A 23,136-nucleotide genomic window follows, 5' to 3' on the forward strand; every position below is an offset into this window, starting at 1 on the left:
AAAATTTCACTTTTTCCTTCCACAAAGAGAGTATACCATATTAAATCCTGTATCACATGCTTGAGTAAGGACGTGAATGATCTACTCCAATGTCCATTGATATATGTTGGAAAAACAGAGACCTTTGAGGACAAATCAGCCATTTGCAGACATGACGTTACCTCTCCGATTGCTAGACACTTCATTGAGTACAATCACAGTATCAAACAACTTAAGTGTATAGACATTGAGAAAGTAATGAATGAAAAAAAAAAAAGTCTTACAAAGAGAAGTGTTTTGGATGTTTCATTTAAAGACTTTCTCCTTTGGGTTTAAATGAAGATTTTGATCTTTCATGCTTTTGTATTTTTTTTTTTTTTTTTTTTTTTTTTTTTTTTTTGGGCACAATGTTTATAAATTACATTCTTGCCTGATGTGTTATTGTTCCCATCATTATTTTCATTTATTGTTGTTCCAGATGGAGTTAAACTGGAGTCTGTGGACTGATTGCTTGATTGTTTGATTATGATCACCTGAAGATTGGTAACATGCTTTTTGTATAACAATTGAGAACAAGTGAATTTTTACTCTGACAAAGGCAAACAGCTGAAACGTTTGTACTTGTTTTTTATCTCCCGCTTGAATATAAAAAAGTATTTTTTTTAGAGTGCAGACCTTTTTGCATTTTAGTACCTAATTAGCCAGGAGAGCGCGGAGAGTGCTTTGATAAAAGAATGCACCCAAAAAAGGCTAAATACGTTTTTCTAACTATTTTATGTCAGACTGTTTTTGCAGATTTGAAGGACTTGAAAAATGGATGTGTAAAGCTGTGGAAAACTAGGAGTGAAGAGGGTGGGAAGAGGGGAGAAAACAGCTAATAAAACAGACCTACAACACACATTATTCAGACAAATGAATATTAAAATATGAACGGGGAAAAAAACAAAAACACCTTGGGGACACCTTGATGTATTTTAAAACTACAACCCTATGACAACAAACTCACATAGTTACTTTTAGATCTATTCTTTGAATTTGTGGCCTATATCTTTTCAAAGTCAAAGATAGTGGGCCTCCCTTTTGACACAACGTGCACAATGGCGCCACCCTACCCCCCAGTTTTTACTAATTTTCAATAGCAATCAGTGCACCGAAAGTGCCGCACATACACGGTTTGTTTGCGCATCAATAATAACGGACTCTCGTCTCATGTGCCTAATATATGAATACTGTATGTCACTGTAATTATCTTTACCTTCATTACAATCGTCATGCATTAAAACTTTACTAGCGTGACACTAGTTTGCTTTCGGACAGGTTTTCTCTGCAGTTTAAAATGATCTGATTGAAAACAGAGGAGTGGAAATATAACATCTCCTGTCTTCCCTGACATGATCTGAATAGGAAGTGTCTATGTATGTTTTAACTCCATTGTTTTATTTAAATTAAATTGAGATTGTATGTTTGGTAATGGGGGCTGAATGAATTTAAAATCAGGCTATTGTGGTTTGCGATCATAGTGACACCAGCTGGCTGCAGTAAATGTAGTATTTTCAAACCATAGTTCTTTATATTTACCTGCTTTAAATGCATGTGCCCACAGTGCACTATTTTCTTAAAACCACCGGGGTAGCACTTGTGCCGGCGCTTGGGCCCGATTGCTGCTTGCAGCTATATTTATTGTTTGAATTTTGTTATAAAATTTAAAAAATTTGAAAGCTGAAACAAAAGTAACAAAGCATATTGCAATTTGTTGGAGGTGTGCTATAAATAATGTTTCATGAAATTTTGTTAACACATTAACTGAAAATAGCAACGATTAAAAGATTGATCCTTGGGATTTAAGAATATTATCTGTTCATAAAATAATAATAAATATACTATTTTTTTCAACCCAACCCTAGCTTTGAGCATGCAAAGTTACAGACACTGCAATGAATATATACACAGGATATGATGTCACAATCTAGGACTCCTGCACCACTGCAAACCATGCAGCTTTGAGTATGCTTTTGTTCCTGGTCTCTCTCTCTCATGCATATCAAATAATCTGATTATATATATATATATATAAAATTGTGCAATACATTCATTTAAGCTACAAGCTGCCAGTTAAACTGTCAGAGTTTCTTGCACCAAATCATTACTTTGCTGTAAGCCAGCAAGCCATTTAGAGATGTACAAAGAGTTATTATCTTACATTATCTAAAGCTGACACTGGTCATTACTTTCAGTTCAAAAATAATTGCAGAATTTTAAGTCACAGTTTTGGCATTTTTAGGACATTCTAGTGTCAACCAGACAATATTATTCAATGTCATCATCTTCAGATCTAATATCTGACTGAAGATATCTCCTGCCCAGGATACTCTTTGTTCCCGCACAGTAGCTGCTTACTGTGCAGGAACAAAGGGATTCTGAATTCAGAATTCTTCAGGATTCTGGACTAGACTACAAAACTCTGTGAAATTTTTGTTCAAGCTGAGTGGAAGTTTTGCTCAATATTAAACACTGTTTTCATTTGTAGCGTTCTCCTTGACAGGCATAAAGGAGTCATGAAATGGAGAATTAAAATGTTCTTGATATTTACACATAAGAGTTTACTCTGCAAGCTTCAGAACTCAAAACTAACCCAGTTTAATTTAATTTCCCCCAGTTTAAAATATTAATTATTCTTTTCTACCCTTTGTAGAGAAACTTCATAAGCATAGCTTTCCTAAAGATCTGAGAATTACAAATGCATGGCTAAAGATTACTTTTAATGATGTTCCTGAGCGACTGAAAGATAAAGTTTCTGTTTGTCCTTCAAATTTCACAACAGACTGTTTTGTGATTTTTTCTAAAATGCTGCTGTTTTTATATATATATATATATACACACCAGAATGCTTGGTACTGCTGTACCTTTCAATGATTATTATATTTATATATATATATATATATATATATATATATATATATATATATATATATATATATATATATATATATATATATATATATATATATATATATATATATATATATATATATATATATGAAAGGTACAGCAGTACCAAGCATTCTGGTACTGGACGAGACAAAGCGAACGTTCCAAATCCATTTGCCCTTTATGTCAGAAATAGCATGAGCACTTGGAGTATGTCACAAATAGAATGAGGCATCAGTTGACTGTCGGGGATTTGTCAGTCACGCCACATAGTGTAAACAGCATCACTGATTATATTATACAATTTTTCAGTTTCTTAGGCTCAAACATATACAGCTCTATCACAGCTTTTGCCATCCTGAGAATCAAAACACACAACATGCTGTAAAGGAGGGTGTGGCTATGGTGCGATGAAGTTAGCCAATCACAGCAGTGGGTGTTTACTTCCGTTCTGCAACAGGTAACTTTCCTTGAAATTGAGTGTTTTCCATAGAAAATATTGAATTTTTTTGGTCAACAGTGTAATTAGAGATGTAATTACAGTAATTATTTACAGCTGTAATTACATTCAGGTATTTTTTTTTATTTTTTTAAATACGTACAATGTAAAACCATGTATGTACACAATAATTGCATTGTATCAAATGAGTAATTTAACTGTTTATACTGATGGTTCACTTTAGACATTCTACTGACTATAAGTAACTTTGCAACTATGTCAACTTATTCTGCCAAGTCAAACCCAACCAATTAACCCTAACCTAACAGTTTACTAACAGTCTACTAATACTCTAATGAGAGCTGTAAAGTTACTTAGAGAATGTCTAGTTGACCATCAAAATAAAGTTCAACCAATTTGTATTTATTTTATGTTTTATGTTACAAAAGATTTCCATTTCAAATGAATGCTGTTCATATTAACTTTCTATTAATCAAATAATCCTGGAAAAAATGCATCATGGGTTCCACAAAAATATTAAGCAGCACGACAAAATTGATATTAATACTTGAGCACCAAATCAGCATATTAGAATGATTAATGAAGGATCATGTGACAATGAAGACTAATGGCTGCTGAAAATTGCTGAATTGTATACTTTTTTTGAGACATGCTAGTAAAATAATCAGAACATATTTACTTATGGATAGATGAAAAATCATAACAGACAAAAAAAATCATAATACATGAATCATAACATGAAATCCTAACACTTTGCTTCCTGTCTGCTTTCTGGACTTTCCTGTGCAAATTAAGTCAAAAGCAGCAAAAATAAATATTTTGCAAATGACAAGTCTATAGTAATGTTATTTAAATGTTAAAGACAAACAGACAGCCAAATTCTAAGTACTATTTATCAGGAAACACCCAGCTGAATTTTTTTTAGACTTAGTATATGGATAGAAGGCGTGTCACAAATGAGTCAGATGATTCCGAAAACAGTTACCACTTGTGTGGGTAGTATTCACTCAACATTTTCTCTGCCATTCACAACTTAAGGCACAGCAGATCTTTTTCAGCAGGAGGTAAAGGGAAAGTGGGAAGAGACAGAAAAAGAGAGAGAGAGGAAGACTAACAGAGAGAGAGAGAGAGAGAGAATAAGATATGTTAACTCCCGGGAAACAGGGACCTCTTCAGCCTGGTGTCTCCTCTGGTATGTGTGAAATGCTATGACTCGGCGAATAGCACTGGGAGCTTTCTCTCTTTTAGCCTCACACACTTAGCGCCCACAGTGGCCCGACACTAAGCCCACGCAGTGACTGACCCACATTAAGCAGAGCCTGAACCACTGTGTGTCTACAGCAGCTAAGGTAATTACAGCACTCAGTCACTGACAGGCCTCCCAGAGGACCGCAGGTGGAAAGTAGAGCTGTTAGCTGCCTTGATATAGCTGCTGGGACGTGCTTAGCATTGAGGGGGCTCTGGCACCACCCAAACCAGGCACTGTAACAATCTCTTCCATATTATGCCAGAAGTATATTATGTGCTTTTGATGTCCTTTGATTTTGTATATAACCCCAGTAAGATCTTGGTTAAAGCCGACGGCTGACTGTGTGAAATTAAAAGTCTTTAATATCAGACTGTACAATATACGACTCCTAACCCAGACTCTGGTCACTGCTGACAGTGATGACAGGCATTTTACATCTAGCTTACATTCAAGGGATTAAGGATGGATTTTATATATATAGATCTTTTTGATGAAGTCTGAGAGGTTTCTGTCCCTCCACAGAGATCCCACATAACTACCAACTATCGCCTTGAACGTACTTCCCGTTTCCGCATTCTTCAAACCGCTTACACTGAATGTCCTACGCCTTCCCTATTGTACTTACGGAAAAAAACTAAACTGGCGCCGCGTTCGTTCCGTAAGTAGAATAGGGAAGGCGTAGGACATTCAGCATAAGCGCTTTGAAGAATGCGGAAACGGGAAGTACGTTCAAGGCGATATTTTGTGTTTATGAAACATAAACGGTTGTATTTTTTTCGAAAATGTTTCTCTAGATAAGACCCTTATTCCTCGTCTGGTATCGTTTAAAGCCTTTTGAAGCTGCACTGAAACTGTAATTTTGACCTTCAACCGTTTGGAGGCCATTGAAGTCCACTATAAGGAGAATAATCCTGGAATGTTTTCCTCAAAAACCTTAATTTCTTTTCGACTGACGAAAGAAAGACATGAACATCTTGGATGACATGGGGGTGAGTAAATTATCAGGAAAATTTTATTTAAAAGTGGACTAATCCTTTAAATCTACATTTCTTAATTTTTTGCAAGAACCATGCCTCAGAGAGAAACACTATTTTGTGAAGCAGCTAACGTAGCATAATCAGATGCAGCTTTATTTTTAGTAATAGTAATACAGCATTTTCTCCATCATACAATACATTTTAAAATTAATTCCATGCCATTTATCAACAAAAGTCATCCAGCATTTAATATGATATTCTAATATCGATCTATCTTACTGCAGTGTGTCTCAAACAAGTGTCTCACAGCAGCCACCAAGCGAACGCACAGAGTAACGTTATACCATTTTCAACACACTCAAATGTATCTAATATGATAAACAGAGCTGTGTTACCTCATACTCATGACCAGAAAAGCGGAAGCAGTTCCAGCGACTGTGGCATAATAAAAGTTCTGCTGCTCGTGTGTTGCGCTCCAGCGGCCTTGTTCAGCTCCCACAACACTCGGTCCTGCTCCACTTCATACTACAGTAACGTTAATAATCACATCCATGAACATGATTTCTGCCCGAGTCTAATCTCGATTATTTTTCACCGACTGTGAGGTGAAGACCACATATCCCAAGATTCCGCGCTCAAACTTGCCGTCATCAAGCTACGCCTTTGTTTTGAATAGGCCTCTAGCGACCTCTAGCGGACAGAACATTTTACATATGCACCTTTAAACTCAATTTTATGAAGCGACATGAGTGTTTGGGAAAAAAATGCGAGTTGAGTTGACACGTGAGTCTGAACATAACACGCATGCACCGTGAGCGCGAGTTGCAGATCAATATTTTTATAAGTAAAGTGGTAAATTATGTTTTTTTTTGAGCAAACAAAGCACTCGCGCCGCTTCATAAAATTGAGTTTAAACCACTTGGAGTCACATGGAGTACTTTAATGATGTCATCACTTTTCTGGAACTTGAAAGCGGTAGTTGTGTTGGATCTCTATGGAAGGACAGAAAGCTCTTAGACTTCATTAAAAAGATCTTAATTTGTGTTCCGAAGATGAACGAAAGTCCTACGGATGTGGAATGACACAAGAGTAAGTAATAAACAACAGAATTTTCATTTTTTGGGTGAACTTACCCTTTACCCAAAAGGGAGATTCTACAAATTGTACAAAATGTCTGTCAGAGCAGCTTTGTGTATGGTGTTCATAATTACTGAACTAAAACTAAAACAGACAAGGCACATTTTGTTCTGTAGAAACATCATCAGGTAGGTACAGCCAGTACAATCTCTAATTGATGAACAGCACCATGTGAACCAAGGAATTAACTTGGTTTTAAACAAAATGGATGGAGTCACTGTTGATACCGTTCAAGCTGCTGCATTTCAGGTAATTCTATGGAAAATAAAACCAAATAAAACTTGAGCAAGGAGAACAGATACAAAAACAACCAAAGCAATTAAACCCAGAACGAGAGAAATAGACTAACAAGAGATGACTAGGCTTAAAAAGCCTACTTAGATTGACAGTTAGAGATAGAAGGTTAGACTGAAGGTGAGAGAGAGAGAAATCTCTCTCAGCAAGACCTCTACTCTGACTCAGCAAACGAGTTCACTTGCAGAGTATTTAAAGGCTCCTGACACAGTGCTAGAGGCATTCGCTATTATTATGTTGCATTTTAACGAAAGAAAGGCAGCATGTAAATTGACTTCCTTTACAATATCCTTAAGTCAAGAGCCATGTTAATAGACTGTTTCTGAGCTAGCGACTTAGACATAAAACACACAAACGCCCATACTGCAGATACACACACTAACACTCCCACAGTTGATTTGCTCATTTGGGTTAAATGCATTTCTTGCACTTTATAGAACTGACATAGGCAATGCCTTCACCGTCTTATGGCTGTACATGTGTGAAATTACAATGGTACGCATGATAGATCAAATAGCTGTGTGACGGTAACTGGTCTCATTCTTGAACTCCTATTTATGCTCAAGGCTAAATGAAAGAAGAGGATCTAAGGCAGGTTTACCCTTACAGCTGACCCTGTGGACCTTCCTCAAACCCCCTAGAATTGTGCACTACAGGACTTGACGCTTAGTTTTTCCTCAAGGAGCATATGTACTTGTAGGTTGAAAAATTTAGTGCATTAAAAAAAGTTGCATATTTATCAGTGTGACACAATGCATATTTATCAAATGTGTTTTACCTTAATAAAGGTATACAAGGAGACATTTACAAGCAAAAATGTATAGTTTCATTTATTAGTATATAAAGAGGTTTTCAAATATTTCTCCTTCAAATTGTATTTAATCATGTAATTATTCATAGGCCTACTTTAAATTAAATATATATTAGGCATGTGATGGCATGAAATGTTCATATCACAATGTTTGCTTAAGCTTTTTTCACGGTATTGAATTAAAGTTAGAAAACTATTTTTATTTGTTAACATTAGATAAAAATACAGCTGTTCATTTTTAGTTTATGTTAGCTCAGGTCTAATTAATAATATTAACACACAACTTTTAATTTTAATGTATTAGTAAATGTTGAAATTAACATTTACTAAGATTAATAAATGCTTTAGAAGTATTTTTCACTGTTAGTTCATGCTAGCTAATGTATTAACTAATGTTAACTAATACTTATAACCTTAAGCCGGGGACACACCTAACGATTGTAAGGCCGATTATGAGTGTAATTTGATACTTACGACTGATCATGTCCAATCGCGCCGAGTCAGAGCCAGTTGCGTTCAGTCGGTGTTTACAGTTGGTGCTTAAAATCGTGCAGTGTGCTGCGTCTAACGATTCTAGTCTTAGAATTTTTAGAAACAGTCATTGCCAGTCCTCCTCACAAAGATTCTTCTCAAATTTGATAATTCCCACTTCTGAAGTAGTGATTACGAGCAAATCGCATTCAAGTTTCGAAAGGAAAGTCATTTTTACAATAGCGCTGAGAGCACGTGAAGGCAGCATAATATTTGCGACCGATGACGTCTCTGTTTCCTTGGAGACTGTGTCAGGCGATTGTAAACAAGCGGCGAAATGGCGTCAAAAAACGTTTGCAACATAAATACACATTGGACAACCGGTATGGAAGAAAAACTGGTTGAACTCTGGCAAGAGTACGAATACAACATATCTTCGAAGGAATAACGTACCATAATAGAAGTGATAAGGAAAGAAGCTGGGCTGCTATTGCGGAAGCTTTGAACGTATCAGGTACAGGACCGGATTATCCATAGACGGGATTGGGCGAGTGTCCTGGGGCACCAGCCAATAGGGGGGCAACAAGTGATAAAGATAATGACTAACGTTAGACTTTTTTATCATGTTTTGTATGTATATTATTTATCTGGAAAGATACGGATACAAAATTAACAGTTAATGATACAATATATACAGAGAGAATATAAAGAGCCCTGCCCCTTTGATCGCGAAAGTGAAAGTGCCCTTTGAGGTCGCATTGTGGTAGTATAATTTACTTCTGTGGTAATTTAATGGTCTGTACAGTGCCGTTTCAAGTCGAACAAGCTTCATTGAGGATTGCAGCTTATCGTTGCTTAACAACGGCGACACCACCGGAGTGCAAGCTCTAAAAATAGATTAATTTACCAAAGTTTACTCACCTCAAATTCTCTCTGTTGAAAACAAAGTGTGCGTTTTCCTCTTTTTTTTTGTTATTTTCCGCACAAATATAGCTGCAGATGAAGAGCGCCAGCTGTTTGTTTACATCCATTTTCAAGATCCCGCGCACAGTGTGTTGCTTAGCAGCGGTCTCAATCGTAAACGTTTGTGTTCTTCTCCGACTGTCAACGATTAAAATCGGCTCCAGTTGAAGGAAACAATCGGTATGTGTGTTCTGTTCAGTCTTAGAATGTTTCAGCTAATCGTTAGGTGTGTCCCCGGCTTTACTGTAAAGTGTTACAGAACAACAATAAAGAATCAGAACATTTTTAATCAATATCCATGTCATGTTTTAGTCTATAATAAAATGTAAAAAAGTGTTAAAATAAATTGCCTATTAAGTCTTTAAGTATTAAGTATTTGGTGCTGAGATGAACAACAAACTGAATACACAAATCTGAATGGCTGTTTGAAACATTTAAATACTGTTCAGAAACAGAAAGTAGCGCACCCTGCTATGTTTATAGGGTTACCGGGGTAACGACTGTATTTCTGCTGTTCCAAAGGCACCATCTACTGTCATCTACTGTTCCGTGTGTCTCCTTCACTAGTTCCACCATGCTTCTCATCCGTGTTATTTCATTAAATCAACACCTTTTGAAGTTTAATCATATTACGCTGTATCACTGTTTTTCATCCCCAAATTGAAGACCTCTTAAAATAATAATTAAGATGTTTGATATACCATTTAAGATATTTAAGACATTTTATTCATTCTTGTGCTCCTAAATACATTTGCACATCTATTTTTAGTCAAAAATGCGAGTGAAACGCTCACACTGTCGAGCCCTGCACTATAAATAAAGTTGGTTGGTGTCCTCTGATAAACACTGTGCTTGTGTCTTGTCCTACTGTGGTCTTACACGTATGCAAGTTCATTTGCGGAGAGGGACATCCAATCCTTCAGTTTAGAGTCCAAAACTGGATTTGGCCGTCCCACAGGCCTGACACATACCAACCAGAGCTCAAGTTACCTGCTACAGCGAGCAGCAATGTAACCAGTCCTGAGCTACAAAAGGGTTCGACATATCGATATCTACCATTGTCTCCACAAATACCAAATAACTTTAAAAGTACAAAAATATAAAATAGCATTGAACTTTACTAAGATTTGTGGTAAGCCAAGTCTCTTGACAACCAAATGCAAAACACTAAAGGGTTACTAGCGAGTGCAAACTTCAAGATTATAGATCCAGACATGTAGACATGAGATTAATAAGCAAGTGAAAGCTGCAGGATCACTGGATAGGCTTAGCAAGGGTGTAACAGCCTTTTGGCAGGATGATGTAACATGGTTGTATGCTAAAAAAGGCAGTGGCAATGAACTAGCTTGGCTAAGCAGTACAGATATGAACTATAGCTGTTTGGTAAGCATGTATAATTCTAGGACTCACCCCAGATGCGCTATATCAGGGCTCCTCAAGGCCACTGCCCTGAAGAGTTTAGCTCCAACCCTAAACAAAGACATCTGAGCAAGCTAATCAAAAATTACCGATGGGTTAGTTTGATATGGGTTTGAGCTAAAATCTGACGAGCAGTGGCCCTCCAGGGCTGTATTTGAGTAACCCTGTGTTATATGTTGCTATGAAGGACTCAATGAAGGAATAAAAGCAGTCATCGTCAAACTGACAGATATGGCCCGGAGAAAAGATTACCTCAACATTACTTTGTTCTCCGCATGCGTTTCAAGTTGTCCAATCAACTTGTAGTATGTAAATCTGTTGTTGACATCAGTTTCTCACGTGTTGCAGTTCAGCATGGCAAGCGGAGGAGACAAGCCGCTGCCTGCCTTATATACATCACCTGTGTGGGAACATTCTGGTTTCCCAATTGTTACAATAGTGATGGTTTAAAAAAAAAAAACTTTGATTGATGCATGTGTCATTTTCTCCAATATGAACATAGTCATCTTCTTGCACTTAAATGGACAAATTCACATAAAAATGATGTCAACATGCCTGTCTTGGTGAGTATCCTAGTAAACAGTCAAATATGTCTTAAATAAACGTAAACAGTCGAGAAAGACAGTATCAGTGTGTTGTGTGTAGTTTCAGTATATTGGATCCATGCATTAGTCTTAGTGACAGCAGTGTAAAATTCCTGCTGCTCTCTGTTTTTAATGTTAATTAAACATCAAAAGAAAAATAAAATCACACTCTGCTCTTGACTGAATAACTTTTGTAACTTTGTAAATTTATACAGTGAAGATTATATGCCGTGTTATTTTACCTTTTACTTTATTCAATTTCTGTACCTGAAAAACCCAAAAAGCACTATATATTTTATTTATTATCTTTGCTCTATTGTATTTATTACTGTATTTGTTATTTTTATTTTCTTTATGTTTAGTTCACAGTATTTCTTATTTTTCCTGAACACAGCACATACTGAAAAATAGCAAAACCCTGACCCTAAAATTGTGATAAAAACCAAACTGTAATTTAGTTTGTTACACCCCTAGTACACAGAACTAGAATATAGTGTGTTATGTTTGTTTATATGGAGTTTTGGTAACTTGCAGAGATATCATCTTTGTGTGATACAAAATTTTGCTGTCTTCCACCAAAGCTTCTCCCATTGGTTTTGTGGTCTGTGCACAACACAAATGTGCACAAATTGGGTTTGATTGAGGAAAAAAAAAATAAAAAATATGATGCTGGATAAGTAAGGATAAACTTGCTTGGAATCTTAAAACTGTCATTGTGGTTACAAGGCGTCATTCACGGCTTTAGAAAGAATAGAAAAGGGGCTTAACTTTGGATCATCATTTATCTTCAAGCCACAGTCCTGCAAATGGTTGGGTACCAGATAGGTAAACTACTAATATTTGCTATAATGGGTGGAAAAATGTTTACATTGTCATTTAAGGTGCTGATCAGGAGTCAATATGCATGTTGTTACTGCTAGTCAAACAGCCAAGGCTTTTTTTTTAAAATCAATATTTATATTATGCACACCTTTTATGCAGTTCAAATGTATTCAGTTGCCTCATTCTTTGATACCCAAGCTGCACAGGAGCCCTCCAAAATGGCCTCCCTCATATCAGTTTTTGTATACTGGATGTAGTGTATTTATTTCATTATAGGTGTGGATCGGATCAAGTTAAGTAGGTCAGGTCGAGTACAGCTGTCGAATAACGAATGGTTTAGAATCGTGGGTTTAGAGCAGGTGCGGTTTTACCAAACAGGACCTGTGCAGGATAAATCAAGAGTCCCCCAGTTAGTAAATACAGTTGTCAATCCCAAGCACTGACTGTGTAAACGTAGCATTTGTCTAAAGGGCCTGAATTTTAGTGCTGGATTGCAGGTACAGCACATCATTTTAATAATTCCTGTAAGTTCTGCACTTATAATGTGGTAAATTGCTGCAAATATTTATTCACTTATTTATTCACTTAATCCACACATATGAACAGATCAAATCAGTACTTTGAAATCTTTCTTTCTTTATCTCTACAGTGTTCTTTCCTATACCCTTTTTATACCTACCTCTATATCTTTTATTTGACAGACAATAACAACATACAAGTGTGTAAAATATTTACAAAGACCAAGAGCAAGAGCCAAGACATAATCAAAATAAGCGTCTAAAAAGAATAAAATCTGTTTGGCCTGTTGTAGGGGTGTGCCATCTGATATTAGACTGTGAACGTAAAATCCATAAAATCCATTATATGCCTTTACACTGTTAGTATCGTGCTACAGTGCACATTCTATCAATTGCAGTTCTAGCGTGGGCTCCCAGAAAATGAACTAGAATCAAGTATTCTTTAAGCATCTCTGTAGTGAGTGTTGCAGCATGAGGCTGGGCTACAGTGTTGATGTTGCCCACACTGTTCTGCATTCACTATAGGCAGCCCTCCCACGCTCACTGTGAGGCTGACGCACTCCGCTATATCTCAGCATATGGACTAGTGGCCGCTGTCACAACCCTGCCAGTCCCACAGCTAACAGTGAACAGCTAATTAGTCTGTGACAAGCACATTAATTACACTGAACGCAACAAATCTCTACACAGACCTACTAGCAAACAAAGGGTCAGACATAACTGGGATGTAAATATATAGCCATGTTCAAATTATGGAGGAGGTAAAGGGGGCTGTGACCCAATAGTTCCAGTCATAGACCTCCTGATTATCTCTAAAATCAGGCTGAAAATAACAGTAATGTGCTCGTAGTAGTAGAAGAAAATCCTTTTTCAAGATGTTTATACTTTCATCCAAATATATTACCGGAAAATTTAGTAGAATTCGACCACATGAAGAATTTCCAGACATAAACAAAATTATTGTTAACAGTGTATAACAAAAATGACAAGGCCAATTATTTTGGATAATTTTTTAGAACATTTTCTCTTTTATCAACCAGCTATTGAGTTTTAATAGTGGTCTCAAAAAGAGGTAATCTGGCTTTATATTTTATCCTTTCAATTTGCACTGGATCTATTTGCTTGGTGGATCAATACTACTTTCTGACTGTGAGTTCTTGTACAGAACATGCCTCATAGCCTGGAACCTGAACACTAGGGCTGTCAAACGATTAATCGTGATTAATCGCATACAAAATAAAAGTTTGAGTTTGTATAATATATGTGTGAGTAATGTATGTAATTAATATGTATATATAAATACACACAAGTTAATGTATATATTTAAGAGAAATATGTTATTTATGTACAAAAAATGTATTTATATATAATATAAATTATATAAAAATATAAATAAATACATATCCTTGTAAATATTTCTCAAATATATGGATGTGTTTGTATTTATATATACATAATAATTACACACAGTACACCCACATATATTAGGCAAACTCAAACTTTTATTTTGTATGCGATTAATCGTGATTAATCATTTGACAGCCCTACTGAACACAAAGCTGTACAATTCAATTTTACTTCTCAGGGTGATCTAAAATAACGGACTGTATTTTCTCATGAATCTAAAGGTTGTTTTCTTTGATTGGTAATGGGGAATTCAATGCAAGATTTTAATTTCAATGTACTGCTGTTTGTATACAAGTTTTATAAGTCTTATATACAAATTAAATTACAAACTATTCTGATCTTTAAAAAAAAAAAAAAAAAAAAAAAACTACAAAAATAAAGTATAAAATAAAAGGTATCACTTGACAAAGTTTCATTTATTAAAGGGGGCCTCTTGTGCAAAGTGTTTGAACACCGATGTGTCCACAACCAGCCATATGTAAACAACCAGCCTATAATGGTAAAAATCCACCAACCTTTTTTTATAATCCCCATAAATTATAAACAGTCTCTTTAACAGTCCAGATTTTCCCCTACTCTTACGTAAGAGTAGGGGGAAGCCCCGCCCACGACTGGTGACGGAATGGGCCCTATTAGCTTATTAACAGCATTCATGTAAGAAATGTATTCTTATCAAAGTTGAAGTTATTTAATCAAAAGCAGTGAGTGATTTTCTGTTTTTCTTTTGTTGTTTGGTTCATATTGACAGCATTTACAGCATTAGGTAGCCTACTGTATATTACGCTGCTCTCACTTTAATACACAGATCTAATATACACATGCGTTTTCTTTCCCTGCTGTTTACGTTCACAGACATAACCGATTGTGTGTGTTTGTGAACTTTGAGTGTTTTTGACATAACCTTTAGTGCATTTGACAGTTTAAGTGCAATAAGATGTGTCAGAGAAATTTGTTTAATACTCGCAGGATGTGCCGTCTGACAGCCAGCTTTCTTTGCACGTGCTTCGGATGTGTGCGCTCAGAAAACCATATATCAGAAGTTTAAACTGCATGACTTTAAAATGTATGCAAATAGTAAACTTTCATGATGATGAAGAACTGCAATGTCACGTAAGCGTGGCCACGATAGAGATAATCGAATCCAAACAGATGGCTCTACCCTCTTCTGGAAAGTGGGGTGGGGAGCAGCAGTTCATTTGCATTTAAAGATACATGCACGAAAACATGTTTTTCCTTCCTCTCAAAAATGGTCATTTACAACATGGTATAGTAAATGATCTGCGGGGTATTTGTGGGGACACCTGAGACTTACAACTTGAGATTACATCTTGTAAAAAGGGGCATAATAGGTCCCCTTTAATATTAACTCTATTAATTTACATAAACAATATACAATATACATGATCAAAACTTCTACAGCAATCATTTACTAATACATTTTCTAAATCAAACATTGCATCTGTTAATAAACCATAAACTAACATGAAAAAGCAAAACTGTATTTTTTATAAACATTAACAAAGATTAATACTAATTATTATTAATGCTGCAAAAATGTATAGCTTATTAATAGTTCATTTTACGTAATGCATTAACTAATCGCCACCTTGGAATTATAAGGTTCTTTCTGCATTCTGAGCAGTTTTGAAATATCAAGCTTCAAATTTTTTTCATTCCATTCTCCTTTGTAGATACAGAACCTTTTTATTTCCTAAAAAAAAAAGAAAGTCCTTGAGAGACCTTGTAGAAAAATCAAACAAAACAGGTAACATTTTACAGTAAGGTTTCATTTGTTAAAATGAGGTAACATGAACTAACAATGATCAAAACTTCTACAGTATTTATTGCATTGCATTACAGCATAAACACTGTAAAATATATTGCTCACTAATCGTTCATGTCATCTAATGCATTAATCAGGCCCTTGTTCTGTTAACTTCAGAATGGAACCTAGCACAATAGTTTTAATTATCAGTTAAACTATCTTTGCAGTATTATAAAATGGTTAAATTATGTTTAGTATATCAGTGTAAAAACTGTGAAATTTATAGTTCAGTTCTAGCTTGGTGCACAGCTGTATAAGGACATGGCTTTAACACACACAAAATTTATTACAGTCTAGTGTCAGAAGTGTCTCAGAACTGAACGGACATTAGTATAAATTCAGGAGGCAGCTGGCTAAAGCCCAAGCTGAAGCATTCAAGTCCCTTGAGTCCCTGCAGTGTTTAATCGATGAAGACAGACATACAGGCATCAATCTCACCTTCTTTGGCTCTCAAGCCAGCCTTTTATTCTCCCTCTGCTACTAAGACCAGAGCCACTGCCAGAATTCACAGAATACCATTACATATCCAGCTCCATCTTTTAATGATCCTCTACAGACCACAGATTGGACCGGTATGAAATGCATAACTCCCAAGTGTGGGCATTCAATCAACAGCACTGGATTGCTTGGCTCATGAATTGCATCTGGGGACAACTATGTCATCTCTAAGGATATTGGCATCCCAAATCAACAGCTCTGGAATGAAGGGCACAGCACCCCGGCTGAAAGTGAGTAGGTTACTTTTAAGAAATGTGCTGTGGAGGCGGCTGGTAATGGGGTCAAAACAGTTAATTTGCTGTAGCAAAATTCGTGACAAATCAGAAGATCCTTCACACAGACATTAACGTGATCTCATGATAGTCCCAGAGTACAGAGGACAACCAGTGTGACGTATCACACAGATACTCGTTCAAACACATGCTTCTGTCAGCTGTAACCTTAGAGGCTTGCTTTTAAGCGGCTTTAACAAAACCTACTGTTTAGGTGAATACTTGCCAAGATGGGAATTTTTTAATAATTTTGTGTGTATTTGACTGTTTAAGCTCAATAAGCCATAAAAAGAGAACTCAATTTGGTACTCACAAGCTGTTTAACAGGTGGCATTCAGTGTGCACGCTTTTGGTATAAGTGTGAAACCTGTGGGAATGAGTAAAATAATGCGCAATACCCATGCTGAAATTCAGGCCTTATAACACCATCACTATTCGAATGAAACGATTGAGAGGGGGCAGGTATGTGCCAACTTGGAGAGTGAGAGTGAGAAAGAGCAGTTGGTGTATCGATACTGCGAAAAATGAGTTTCATAACATTTCAGATACTTCAGTATCGATAGGTATCGAAAAATCAATATTTTTGACAACACTAATACATACCCTAGCGCACTGGTTCTCAACCGAGGGGCCGGGGCCCACTAGTGGGCCTCAGTGATCCTCCAGGGGGGGCTGCAAGATAACTTTAATTTAAATAGCCTATATTCCTTTAATTCATTACTTTTATTATTAATGCATTAAAATACATATTAACAAAACCTCTTTTGTATTCTGTGATTGATTGATTGTTTCAGATCAGCCCAAGCTGATTTCTCATCACAGGTGAAATACAGACTGAACGGCGGGTCAAAACATCCAACCACTGTACGCAAATTACAACTCTCAGTTGGAGAAAGCAAACCAGTGTCAAGCTAGTAAAGTTTTTATTGATGACAATTGTAATTAAGGCAAGTATGAGTACAGTCACATACAGGAGTCGTACATTAGGCATGCGTGTGTTCATTATTATTAATGTGCCAACAAACCGAGTACAGCATGTGCGCTCATTGATCCCTATAACATTGTATTTTTGAATGACCACGTTTCAATGTTTTTGGATAGGTGTCAAAATTAATGTCCTGCGAGTGTTTTATAAAGGACTTGCAAGTGTGTTTTGGGTGAGTTTGCGAGGGTCAGTAGTGCACATATCAGACACCCCAAACACAGACATGAAGACTCACAGAGGAACCGTTCACTTATGATGTCGACCCACCTTCAGATTAATGCATTTTGACACATTCAGAATGTTTGCATTTTTCATTTGTATTTTGCTGTGTATAATAATTCTGAACTGATCCGTATAGTAAATATGTAAATAGGTCAAAGCGGTGGGTTTAGTGGTCTTTTGGCATCTCCCTGTGGTCCTGTTTTTGGTATGGCTTTTTGACTTGTACTTATTTAAGAGTAAGCACTTTTTAAGTTGTAAAGAATGTCTGCAGTAAAGAATTCAGGAGCTTTGAATCAGACTGTTATATTGTTTAAAAAAGTTATAATTGAGCAGAGTGAATTCTTTTAAGAAGTTATAAAGTATATTTTTAAAGGGGCAGTGTTTAAAATTTAGGAGGATCTATTGACAGAAATGCAATATAATATACATAACTATGTTTTCAGTGGTGCATAATGACCTTACATAATGAACCGTTCTGTTTTTATTACCTTAGAATGAGCCATTTCTGTCTCATACTATCTCATACCCCTTCCACGTCAAGTCGGCATTATGCGCCGGCATGTTTCTACAGCAGCCCTAAACGGACAACTGCTCTACACAGCGTGTTTGGTCTCTATGTTCGTTGGTGTTTTTAGAGGCAGCTTGCATCATCACTACGTTGAATACACACAAAGTAGTAAAAGTAGTAGTAGTCGTCGTCGTCTGGTTTATTAGAAGCAGACACTGTTCTTTGTTAGAAGATGAAACCTCATCCCACTGGCTAATTGTACTCTCTGCTGTCTCAGAAGATGACATCTTTGTCTTGTCGGCCAGACGGGCACCGTAGCTTCTCTGAAAGGAAGGGGTGCGAGGGGTGTATGCCATTAGTTGCAGTTTGCAACCTCACCGCTAAATCTATCTTGAAACAATTTTGTTTAAAAAATAACATGCAGTAGAAGAGTAATAACATTAGCAAACAAAAGTTTTTGTTAATAAAAAAAAAAAGGTTTTAAAACACAATTTTCTCTTTGCTGCAGAAATACAGTTTAAGAGGAAATTTCAAGCATCCAGGGGGTCCTTGCAGTATTGATTTGGAGAAGTAGGGTGGCTTGGAGTAAAAAAGGTTGAGAACCACCGCATATAAAAAAAAGTTTACTTTGGGCAGAATGGATAACATATAGTAAAACATGTAACTATTGAATTAGTTAGGTTGACTAGTTTGCTTATAGTTTTATCTTTGGGTCGTTTTAAGCTAAATTAAATTAGAGATGCAACTTTGTGGCAAAGGTTTTAGCGTGGGTTAACATGTAACACTCCCAGAGAGGCCACCTGATTTATTACATTTTTACTTTAAGTTCTTCACAGAAACTTAGAATCCACAAGTCATGTTACTATAAAAGATATGCAATGAGTCTGCCAGGGTAGGTCCTAAATGCCAAAAAGAAGCTCCCTAAATACATGACAGCATTCATTGATGCTAACTGCCATGCCATGCCAGGATGAGATGAGGATGTGAATGTTCAACTCCTTCAATAAGGGTGACGCTGATTTAGTCAAGGTTATACAGAGTTAAAAGGCATACAAAATAACTGAGGTTAGACTTTCAAACCTCTTAATATATGAACAGATTTCTGCTGCAGAGCATATATAACAGCTCTATTCACTCCATGCCAACTCTCAGAGTTTAATTAGCTGTGGATAATCACCCTGAAATCTTAAGCGTCAACAAACTCCATAAGCAACACGCTGTCTCCAAAATTCGAAAGCTCAAAATAATCTAGAAGTGGCCCTGAAAAATCTGCCAAATAACCCTCTAGAAGTTTAAGCCACGGAAGTGTGCCCAACAATTTTGTACAGCCTTTTATTAGTTGCCCTTCATAATGAACCCATAAGATGTCAGTGACATTTAAAAAAATAATGCAACAACTTTGGTTGGGTTTGGCACATGATAAATGTCACAGCAAACAAACTGTGGAAACCTGCAAGGCTTAAGTAAAGCTTTACATTTTAGAGATGTTATTCAGACTGAAAGTTGTGCATTGAATGTAGACATTCATAAGCATACACAAAAACTATAACAGCAGGCTCCCTTCAAGGACTCAATCCCACTTGTGTTTTAATGAAGAAAGCAGACGCACACCTGTTCACACATCTAGAGGTGTAATGAATGTAAACAAAGGCCAATCAAGTTGCAATCAGTGCAATAAAAATGTATAAAATAACATATGACTCAGAAGCTGTATTTACAAAGCTGTAATGGAGCAGAATAATATAAGCTTCTGAGGGTTAGAGGTGACGGAAGACTGGAAGTATGTAGCTCTGGAAGCTTGAATGGGGAAACCAACAGATGTATAACATCTGCAATGGGTTCGGTGGTAAGAATACTATAAATTTTAGTACTCAATACCAACAATAGGGAAATTTCATGATTCTTGAGAATTTTATAAAGCAGCACAGAACTTTTTTTAAACAACATTGTACCACAGTAATGGTACTTTTGCAGTACCGCACAAATAATTCAGATCCTTGTACTGAATTTTTAAAATTGTTTAAGTGTATTAATTTCTTTCCCTCAGTTGTAAATAACACAGAAGGGTAATCCAAAGCCAAGCACACCCTGCGAAACTGAAGCTGGGTCAGATGTTTATGTCAATGTCAATGTCAAAGAGCTTCAGATTTACAGACACTCTTAAGGTTGCGGTCACATTTACTGTTGTTCTGCAAATTTTCGAGGAGCAAAATCCAGTCAATTCAATGAGAATCCCATTATTGTGAATTTTGCAAGGTGGCGATTTCCACAAGTAGATTTCAAAACGGGTTCAGGTTGGTCACGAGGATTCAGAAGCTGCTTGATTTGAGAGAACTAAGCTTCATACATTGCTTGCCTGTGAAATTTCACTAAAATTTTGCTAATTTATAGTGTGCGAGAGGACAGCAGCACTTGAGAGAAATCAAGAAGTATTCGTATTGGTCTCAAGGTCTGCACCAATCCACTAGGAGTGAACTAAACATTTGTGAATTTATGAATATACACCTAAAATACACTCATTAAACCCAAACAAGAATTCAGTACAACTGACATCCACGAGAGCTCTTGCATGCATCTTGTTATACTGAAACTAGGCATTTCAGAGCAACCTAATTAGACTGGAGAGACTTAGTTACATCCTTGAAAATGATGTGACTAAAATTTTAATGACTGTACATGGACACATTGCTAAAAGCTCAGGCATTAACTGTATATCTTTCTGAGATGTGTGGATATGAGAGTGGATCTACAGTAAAAGAATGGAGGACTTGAAGGGATATATTAGAATGCAGATAATTTCTCAGTATTCAATGCACCTCTTTCTTTTTCGTTTTTTCAGCTCACTGGTCCCTCTAGGTTTACCAAGATTTACCAAATCTTTTAAAGGGCTTTGGGAACTTTACTTTTTCACTGAAATTCAATGTCTTTTTCTACACTGAAAAAAAAAAAAAAAAAAAAAAAAAAAACCTGCTTGTTCAAATTACTTAAATTGAGCTAAAGCAGCAAAATTGCTATACATTTTGACCTAACTTAATTTCATTGTGTTCCACTTTAAATATATTTCAAATTTAAGTTGACTTAATTCATTTGTGCTGGGATTACATTACACTTTATGTATGTATATTTTACTCAAACAATGCACTGAATTAAAGGGATAGTTCACCCAAAAATGAAAATTTTGTCATCATTTATTCACCCTCAAGTTGTTCCTAACCTGTATAAATGTCTTTGTTCTGCTGTCCACAAAGGAAGATATCTGGAAGAATGTTTTTAACCAAACAGATCTCACCCCCCATTGACTACACTATTATTTATTATTCCTACTATGGTAGTCAATGGGGGGGGGGCGAGATTACAGACTGCTGGATTACAAACATTCTTCCAAATGTACAGCAGAACAAAGAAATTTATACAGGTTTGGAACAACATGAGGGTGAGTAAATGATGACAAAATTGTCATTTTTGGGTGAACTATCCCTTTAAGCCATGCTTGGTTTACTTTCTTTTCTTAAACATTTAAGAAAACAGCACAGTAGATTTCTTGTTACAGTACAATTTGTAAGACAACATATCTACACAATATGGAGGTACTCAACCGAACAAATAGACCTCAATACTTGGTACACAATACACAATAACGTTAACAATCAGTGGATACTTTGAGTATGAATGGGTTATTTTAAGTATTTTAGTGAAGTCCTGATGTCACAATACAGCAAGTTACTATAAAACTAACAACAAAAGCAACGATAAAACAGTGTAAATACAACTAGACAATTATTCATGCCCCAGTGCATGATGGGAACATGATTGAGTACGTTTTGCTTAATTACATTTTTAAAGAATCTTTGTAAACAAAAAATTCAAAGTAAAGTATAAGTTCAAGCTTAAATTTCTACAAGCTTGAATTGAGTAGGCTACTAATAGGATTTTTTTTTTAATTCTTGCCTTTTTTATATTAAAAAAAACCCCTCCAGAAATTATTTTTCTGTAGTATTTACTTCACCACAGAATCATTTTTTAGTGTATTGAGTTGAAACTGCTCAATGTTTTACTGCAAACAAGGAAAATCATTCAACCTACTTTATCTAAGGCAAGGTACTAGTATTATGATTGAAAAATGCCCAAAAGTTAGAGTAATTCAAAGAATATTGTTTTATCAGTGATTTATTATTAAATTGGTTATTCATGGTTATTAAATGCAACAATGTTTGATTCACTTGTTTTGTTGTGCTTTCACATAACACTGATCACAAAAAAAAGATGTTCATGCCAAGTATAAACGTGGTCTAAACTGGATCAGATTCTTCTGAGTTGAGCCATGATGACATGCTCATTAAGTCTAATCTCTTCAGCATTCCACAGATATGCTGTCAGAGCGATGTGCCATTCCCATCCATCCACACACACACACACACACACACACACACACACACCACACACACCACACACACCACACACACACTTATTGTATTAAAAATGTATGTATTTTAAAATTTTAATATTCAAATATATTTTTAAATTACAATACTAATAATTATATCAGAATTTTTCATTTTCAAACGTTAAACCGTCAAGCTTTTATTTTTGCCTGAAAACTGCAGGGAGCCCTTCCCTGGATCATAAGCTGGGAGTATATAAATGAACACAGTGCTGCCCTTCCTTCTAAAACACGCTGTGCATATTTAATTAAATCATAGCCTTTGCACTATCACACTAAACCATATCGCAATTTCGCTTTTATTTAATTTAATTTAATTATTCAGCCCTAGCCTATACTCAACTACAGACACATGCCTCTTTCAGA

The 23,136-nt window shown here is 36.0% G+C and overlaps 1 protein-coding gene across 6 annotated transcripts in view; it reads right to left on the minus strand.

Moving 5' to 3' along the window:
• LOC125265608 (serine/threonine-protein phosphatase 2B catalytic subunit alpha isoform) overlaps positions 1-23,136 on the minus strand; it is a 132,754-nt gene that overhangs the window by 91,932 nt on the left and 17,686 nt on the right. The window lies entirely within an intron of this gene.

This window comes from Megalobrama amblycephala, linkage group LG3 (assembly GCF_018812025.1).
Source record: "Megalobrama amblycephala isolate DHTTF-2021 linkage group LG3, ASM1881202v1, whole genome shotgun sequence".
Taxonomy (NCBI): Eukaryota; Metazoa; Chordata; class Actinopteri; order Cypriniformes; family Xenocyprididae; genus Megalobrama; species Megalobrama amblycephala.